This window comes from Ostrinia nubilalis, chromosome 2 (genome assembly GCF_963855985.1).
Source record: "Ostrinia nubilalis chromosome 2, ilOstNubi1.1, whole genome shotgun sequence".
NCBI lineage: Eukaryota > Metazoa > Arthropoda > Insecta > Lepidoptera > Crambidae > Ostrinia > Ostrinia nubilalis.
In genome coordinates, this window is record NC_087089.1 from 892,092 (window position 1) to 901,269 (window position 9,178).

A 9,178-nucleotide genomic window follows, 5' to 3' on the forward strand; every position below is an offset into this window, starting at 1 on the left:
TATAACATCAGTAACCTAGGCAGTTGTTCTATAGCAGCTAGTTATTTAAAAAATAATACATTTTCCTACAATTTTTTCTACAAATATTTTGTTATAATTCATTTATAAATATGTTATGGATAAAGTGATTAGAGAAAGTTAGAATTTTAATACGTTAGGTAATGTATTATTCTAGAATCTGGAACTTCAATTTGACTAATAACATATTATTCTGTGTTTATAATGTTTATTTATTCGTCTTTTATGTTGAATAAAAGTAATTTTTATTTAAAATGTTTACTGCTTGTTACTAGAGAAATAAGGAGACCAAACCTCGAGCGGGTGACATTCATCAGTTATGTCACCCGCTCAAAAGAAAACAAAACAACAGAAAGCAACAGGAAAACAGTCGGTTAGTCGATAGCGGGAATTTGAGGCGGGAGGGAGAAACCTTCGCGAGCCTCAGGCTGCAGCCTGAGCAGTAGCAGTAATGATATAAAGATACAGCGGCGAAACCCAACCCTCGTGGGGAATTTTTTTCTGTCGACTCATCTCCGTATCTACCAAATATTGACCTTAAAGACGCCATAGAGATGTCCGTCAATGTCTGTTACCCACTCCAAAACAGAAGAAAGGTGCTGAAGCTGTTGGATAAGGAAAACTCATCTACACCAGACTGGCTGAGTCTCCTCTCGTAATAAAATAAAATTTTATGAGGGCATAAGGTGGTTTTATTACAGCTTCAGGGCCCTCTGAAAGGCGCCCTAGACACGTCGTTTACGTCTAGGGCGTCGTTAGAGCGGGTGGCATTCATCATTCATGTCACCCACTCCACATCGAAAGTAACAAGGAAAACAGTCGACTAGTCGATAGCGGGCATCTGAGGCGGGAGGAAGAAAACCTGCGCGAGGCTCAGGCTGCACTTCCCTGCAGCAGTAATGATTTAAAGATACAGTGGCGTAACCCAGCCCTCGTGGGATATTTGTTTCTGTAGACACAATCTCCGACTCAATCTCCGTATCTACTAAATATTGAGACATCTCCAGGGCCACCCTTAATAAACTGAAAAAAAAAAACAGTCGACTTAAAGGGCGGCTCAACCTCACCAGATTTTTCGGACCCGAAGTTTAAGGTGGACCCTGAAAAGTAGAAGCCTTAACTGAACAAATAAGCTCCCGCATCTCTTAAATCTTGGGATAGCTTCAGGGCCCCTGAAAGACGCCCTGGACATGTCGTTAATTAATTGAACGACATATTGTCTAGGGCGTCGTCGAAAAAAAAAATTAAAACACCAGGAAGAAAACAGTCGACTAGTCGATAGCGGGAATCTGAGGCGGGAGGGAGAAAACCTCCGCGAGCCTCAGGTTGTACTTCCCCACACGATTGATTGGGCTCAAAACAAAGACACAGCGGCATAACCCAGGTCCCAGCTCTTGTGAGGGATTTATTTCTGTCGACAGTCGCCGACTGAATCACCGTATCGACCAAATATTGAGACATCTCCAGGGCCACCTTAAAGACGCCCTAGAAATGTCCTAAAGCTTCAATGACTGTCACCCGCTCAAAAACTGAAGAGAACAGTCGACTTAAAGAGTCTATAACGGGATTCTGAGGCGGTTGTAAATATCGGGGACAGATTCAAGTCCCTCTGAAAGGCGCCCCAGATCCTTTATTCATTGAACGACATTGTCTAGGGCGTCGTCGAAAAAAAAAAAATTAAAACACCAGGAAGAAAACAGTCGACTAGTCGATAGCGGGAACCTCCGCGAGCCTCAGGCTGCACGGCACTTCCCCACTCGATTGACTGGGCACACTGCGCCCAAAAACAACGACAGCGACACAACAACACAACAAAGATACAGCAGCGTAACCTAGCCCCCAGCTAGCTTGTGCACCCGCTAGCTGTCAAAACCAGGGGAAACCTAACATCCGCTTCCCACCAGGGCAAAGCTGTATCTCTGCACTGGATTAAAGCGCACGCGGGACTGGCAGGCAAGTAGTTGGCGAAAGAGGCGGCACTAAATACGAAAAAGAAGCCCAAGTACGACCTGTGTCCGGTATTGGAATGGAACCAGAGATACAGGTCTAACGACACTGGGGGCGTAACAAAAATTTTCTTCCCCGATGCAACGGCGGCGTATAGAGTGGTCCGCAAAATGGATGTCGACGCAGTGGTCAGCCAGGTCCAAAGAAGCGGTCCTAAAGCTGCAGGAGGAAGGTGAAGCTTCAAGAGAAGGAAAGCTCATCGACACCAGGCTGGGGGAGCCGAGTCTGCTCTCGCCCTCCGCCGCAAGCGGCACTATTATACAGTGTGTTTGGGATAGGGCTAGCGATAATTTAAGGTGATGTTGTGATGTCAATTTTACCGACAAAAATGCCCTCCATATGTGGGCCCACCCCCCTCCTCTTGGAATGGTATGGGGTTAATTTTTTATGTGACTACTACATAAAAATTGTTTGTATTTCTTGTGTCCGTCTTACAGTTAAATTTCATTTGTAAGCCAATATATAATATGTGTCATTAAAAAAGACAATAATGAAAAATAATAAAGAAAAAAACCAAAAAACTTAAAAAATATATGAATTTATTTTTGTCAAAAAACTCAGTTTTGACGGGCACGTTTTTGAGGGCACATTTTTATCGATAAAATTTACATAATAACATCGCGCCTTCAATTATCGCTAGCCATATCCCAAACACATTCTATATTTTATAACGGGAATTTAAGGCGGGAAGTAGAAAACCTCCGCGAGCCTCAGTCTGACCTTCCCCACTAGCAATAACACCAACATGTCAAGGATTCAGACTGGGATCGATCGATCGGAAAATGCAGCAAAGGCAGCTCTTAACTAGGAGCTGCTGCGGACATCCGCGCGCTTTAGAGGGTCAATGACTTAATCTGGTCCTCCCAAATCTGAAGAACAACAGTGGACTTAAAAGTTTCTAACGGGAATCTGAGGCGGGAGGTAGAAAACCTCCGCGAGCCCAGGCTATACTTCCCCACTCAATTCATTGGGCACACTGTGCGCCAAATCAATCGAACTGCAGCAGTAATGATTTAAAGATACAACGGCGTAACCCAGCCCCCAGCTCCCAGCAGTGGTCGATTTATTTCTGTCTACACAGTCTCCGAGAGAATCCCCGTATCGACCAAATATTGAGACATCTCCAGGGCCACCTTAAAGACGCCCTAGAGATGTCCTAAAGCTTCAATGACTGTCACCCGCTCAAAAACTGAAGAGAACAGTCGACTTAAAGAGTCTATAACTGGATTCTGAGGCGGTTGTAAATATCGGGGACAGCTTCAAGTCCCTCTGAAAGGCGCCCCAGACATATCTTTAATTTATTGAACGACATATTGTCTAGGGCGTCGTCGAACAAAAAAATTGAAAACACCAGGAAGAAAACAGTCGACTAGTCGATAGCGTGCATCTGAGGCGGGAGGGAGAAAACCTCCGCGAGCCTCAGGCTGCACAGCACTTCCCCACTGGATTGACTGGGCACACTGCGCCCAAAAACAACGACAGCGACGATACAGCGATACAACAACACAACAAAGATACAGCAGCGTAACCCAGCCCCCAGCTAGCTTATGCACCCGCTAGTGGTCAAAACCAGGGGAAACCTAACATCCGCTTCTCACCAGGGCAAAGTTGTATCTCTGCACTGGATTAAAGCGCACGCGGGACTGACACAACTCAGACCAGGAGTTAAAAGACCTGGGAGTCTGGGAGGACAGCGAGGGAGCCTCCGGGGAAGACGCATCCGATGCGGAAAGCGACAGCGGCAGACCAAGCATTCTCATCCCATGTCATGAAGCACGGGCACACTGTGCGCCCAATAAATCGAACTGCAGCAGTAACAAAGATACAGCGGCGTAACCCAGCCCCCAGCTCCCTTGTGCACCCGCTAGCAGTCAAAACCAAACCAAACATTCGCTTCCCACCAGGGCAAAGCTGTATTTCTGCACTGGATTAAAGCGCACGCGAGACTGGCAGGCATTGAGAGGGCAGACGAGTTGGCGAAAGAGGCGGCATTAAATACCAAAAGGAAGCCCAAGTACGACCTGTGACCGGTATCATTCGTCAAGCGGTGCATTCGCATGCGCTCACTTGGCGAATGGAACCAGAGATACAGGTCTAACAACACTGGGGGCGTAACAAAAGTTTTCTTCTGACGCGGCGTACAGAGTGGTCCGCAAGATGGATGTCGACGCAGTGGTACCAGGTCCAAAGAAGCGGTCCTGAAGCTGCAGAAGAAACACTCTCGACACCAGACTGGGGAAGGTGAAGCTGCAGGAGAAGGAAAGCTCATCGACACCAGAGTGGGGAAGCTTTATGTGACTACATAAAAATTAGTTTGTATTTCTTGTGAAAAATTTCATTTGTAAGCCAATATAAAATATGTGTCAATAAAAAAAAACACAATAATGAAAAATAATTACCACGCTGCATTACAACTGTTACGACTCTGCGAGTTACCTTACGGGTCACCATAGACGCAATGCGCCCTACCCTAAACCAGTGGGTTCATCGGGGGCAAGGCATCGTCACTATCGCCTAGTGCAGATGCTAATCAGAGGGCTGCACTTCCCCACTCGATTGATTGGGCACACTGTGCGCCCAATCATGCAAGTAAAAGTTTAAAGATTCAGCGGCGTAACCCATCAACGCCAGACTGGAGAAGAACCCACCCGCTGAGGGACCCAAATGCTCTCAACCCGATCGCGGTCAGATTTATGTGGATCAAGGCGCATGCGGGGCTCCCAGGAAATGAGAGGGTGGACACCCTCGCCAAGGAGGCAGCACTTAAGCTCAAAACGAGAGCATTCGTCGACCGCTTCCCTCTCTTCTTCGCCAAGCGATCCATCAGAGGCAACACCATAGCGCTGTGGCAGATCCGGTACGAATCCTCAGAGACCAGAGACCGGATCTGTTACCAGGATGGTTTTCCCCGACGTGAGAGCGGCACATCGAACCTTCACAAAGATAGCTCTGACAAATATCTTGACGCAATCATTTACTGGTCACGGGGGTTTGAGGAGTTACCCCCATAGGTTCAAGCTCTCGCCAGTTGAAACCTGTGTCTGCGACGATCTAACTCACGAAAACGTAGAACACATCCTGACCGAGTGCCCTAGGTTCTCGGTCAGGCGACACGACTGCGAACACAGGGTTCAACGGGCGATAGAGCCAAGCAACTTCCCCTTCTTGGTCGGTGACGATCAAACGGCGAAGGCGAATGGTGCCAAAACTTGTAGATTCATGCGGTGCTTTCATTTTGCCCCATTTGATTTTAATTCTTTTAATTATATTGTATTTATTTGGCTATTGCCTCATTTTTAATGTATTCAATTTTAATCCCTTTTATCTTAATTTAATTTTAATTTTAACTCAATTTTTATAATTATTTTGTAATTTGAATTTATTGTACCAATTTATTGTTTTTATTGTAAATATTGGCTATTGCCACTATACTTGTCTTGAAAGGTTATTCTCAATTAACATTGTGAATTGTGTCGTTACTGTTTTTGTGCCACAATTTGTCACAATAATTTATCTGTTTCCAATGTAAATAAAAAAGCACTGCACAATTTATTACAAGACCCGCATGTTCATAATTTAAGCGAAAAACCAATGATTTTTGCATGAAAGTCTGAAAAATGGATAAGAATTATAAATACAGCTTGTTTAATCCATCCAATCTTAAAGAAATATAAATCGAAAAGATTAAGAAAAGAAAGTAATAAGAATAAAGAAAAATATAAGAAAAATAATAAAATGGAGAAAAAATAATATCTCCAATAATATAAGGGAAAAAAAAGACGAGAAGCATGCAGTCGACTACAGTCTACTGCTCAAAAATACTTCCGTCAGCCGATCAGAACATCGGCTACGACGGAGTTCTGCGGGGCTCGCTCATTAGAGGAATGAGCATGCTCTGCTACGCCGATGACACACTTGTCGTAGTCCGCAGTGGACATCGTTGTATCGATACTCGGTAGCGACAACGCCTAGCTAGACCGTCATAGTCTCCTTCTGTGAAGAAGTGATACTGAAGCAGAACAGAAAGACAGAAACAGGCCAGATCCTGATGCCTAACTTGGTGGGAGGATGTGAACCCAACACCCACACAATACTGTCTCGCCCTACCTAGGGCGAACTACCAAGTTTACAGGTACGGCTGAACGGCTGCACTTCAGATGAAGGTCACCCGAAATCGAACAAAGTTACTTGGGTTTATAATTAAACTGCGAACTACCAGGTTCACAGGTAGGCCTCCAAAACCCGGCCGAACGGCTGCACTTCAGATGAGGGTCACCCGAAATCGAACAAAGCTACTTGGGTTTATAATTAAACTGCGAACTACCAGGTTTACAGGCAGGCCACCAAAACCCGGCCGAACGGCTGCACTTCAGATGAGGGTCACCCGAAATCGAACAAAGCTACTTGGGTTTATAATTGAACTGTGAACTACCAGGTTTACAGGTAGGCCACCAAAACCCGGCCGCACGGCTGCACTTCAGATGAGGGTCACCCGAAATCGAACAAAGTTACTTGGGTTTATAATTAAACTGCGAACTACCGGATTCACAGGTAGGCCACCAAAACCCGGCCGAACGGCTGCACTTCAGATGAGGGTCACCCGAAATCGAACAAAGTTACTTGGGTTTATAATTAAACTGCGAACTACCAGGTTCACAGGTAGGCCACCAAAACCCGGCCGAACGGCTGCACTTCAGATGAGGGGCACCCGAAATCGAACAAAGTTACTTGGGTTTATAATTAAACTGCGAACTAACAGGTTCACAGGTAGGCCACCAAAACCCGGCCGAACGGCTGCACTTCAGATGAGGGGCACCCGAAATCGAACAGAGCTACTTGGGTTTATAATTAAACTGCGAACTAACAGGTTCACAGGTAGGCCACCAAAACCCGGCCGAACGGCTGCACTTCAGATGAGGGTCACCCGAAATCGAACAAAGTTACTTGAGTTTATAATTAAACTGCGAACTACCAGGTTCACAGGTAGGCCACCAAAACCCGGCCGAACGGCTGCGCTTCAGATGAGGGGCACCCGAAATCGAACAAAGTTACTTGGGTTTATAATTAACCTCCTACAAATGGCAAAAAATAAATCGCCGATATGGAAGAAAGCTTTAGCTATAGAGTTTGAAGTTCAATACTTCGCATAGGACAACGAAGAGCTACATAGGATTTTGAAGAGAAAATAGAACAGGAGCTATCTAGGCGTGTAACGTTAAATACTCCACAAAAAAGCCTTTTTAGATTTTAGTATTCTTTGTTTTTTATTGATTATTATTGTTTGTTTTTTATTTATTATTTTTATGTATAGTTTACTTTTAAATTTCTTTTTATATTATGATATTACTTACCATCAGCTAGTTTTTTTCTTTATTTTAGTTTAGGTTTTTTATATTTTATTTTAGAATTAAGCAATTTGATAGCATTTGTGTCCTCAAGGTTATGATTTTTTTTTATTATTATTTAATTATTAATTCATAGTTATGTTAAACGTATAACATAATGCAGATACGCATTGAAAAATACACACACCATCATATCACTTTATCCATAACATATTATCAGAGGAAACTTAGTAAATAAAGTTCCAACTGTACCCTACAATCCTAAATAAAGGAGAAGCAAATGTACACTGTACAGTTAACATAGACAATATTTTTAACAATTTTGACCATTAACAACGCCATGGCCGCTATGCAAGTAAAACAAGCTACTTTCGCAGGCAACTTCATCAAACTACTGCTATACAGGGTGGAATTTTGTAATGCCACCTGGAGGGAAAGTACTCTTAATACTGTAGATAGAAAATTTTACTGAAAGAAAACATTCATTTATTTTTGAAAAGAAAGAGAACTGCATTCGTAGATTTTTGAAAATCTTTCGAAAATTCAATACCATACCATACAATTTTCTGTAAATAATTAAGATAATTTAAGATTTCATTGTTTTCCTTTCATTTGATTTATCAAGTTTGTTAGAGAGATTTCATCCTTATACTTAACCCTAACGATCGATGCAATAAAAATACAGGGTGTAATTTTTAACAGATTTTAGTTGGTTCGATTCCCGGGTGTAGCAAGCAAATTTTTGGAAATCTTTGAATGCAGTTTCTATTTCTTGTCAAAATTAAAGGAATGTTTTTTTTGAGAAAATTTTTCTATCTACAATATTAAGAGTATTTTCCCTCCAGGTGGCATTACAAAATTCCATCCTGTATGTTATGTACATTTACCTACATTTAGCTTTTTTGCCGGAGAATCAGAAAGGGAAAGCTCAAATTATTGCTAGTTCTTATGTTTCTAGTCTGTATTTTCTCAAGTAAGTTAATGTTGTATTCTAATCAATGTAAATATTAGTTTTTAAGATTTTGCTATAAAAACCAAATGTTTTACTTATTTATGAATCAAAATTTGTAAATACATACAATAAATTATTTAAAATTTATGTTGCATTTTAATGTTTTTTCCCACTGTCTAATTAGCTAGCTGGACTACCTTACGAATATTATGTCTTTTGATGCAATGGTCATTGAATACTTTAGTTAATAATCCTTGGCACAAAACTATTGAATAATTATATAGGTCGCGCAGTAAAAGTTGAGGCGATCACAAGAAGCCAAGTCTGTAAAAACAGTTCGGCAAGAAATAGCTCAAAACAGCCTGAAATACACAAACTAGCACACGCTCTAAGTGGGGAAGGCGCTCTTCAACACACCCGGCTAATAAGAAATGACATACCGAGCCTACATAAAAGATTTACCACTTGACATCAAAAGATTCGTGTGGAATGAATATTCACACAAGTATATGGCTCTCGAAGAAAACATAAACTGAGGAATCAACCAAAGAAGTGGCTTATTGGCTTATTGTTGAAAAACAGGTTGCCATGAAGCAGAAACAAAAAAAAAGCGCTTGTAGCGGTGACGTCTTGCGTATTGACAGATTTGTGTGTTCTGTATTCAAATATTACATCTGTGTGAGTATATATTCGCCTCAACTTTCTTTGCGCAACCTATACTGGTTTCAAAATATTTTTAAATGCTTTCTAATAACCTACAATGGTTATGTCGGAGTCTCAAGATATACAGGGAGGCACAAACGATTTACATCCGATTAGTAGATTATAGCCTGACCAGGAACATAAAAACCCTGGC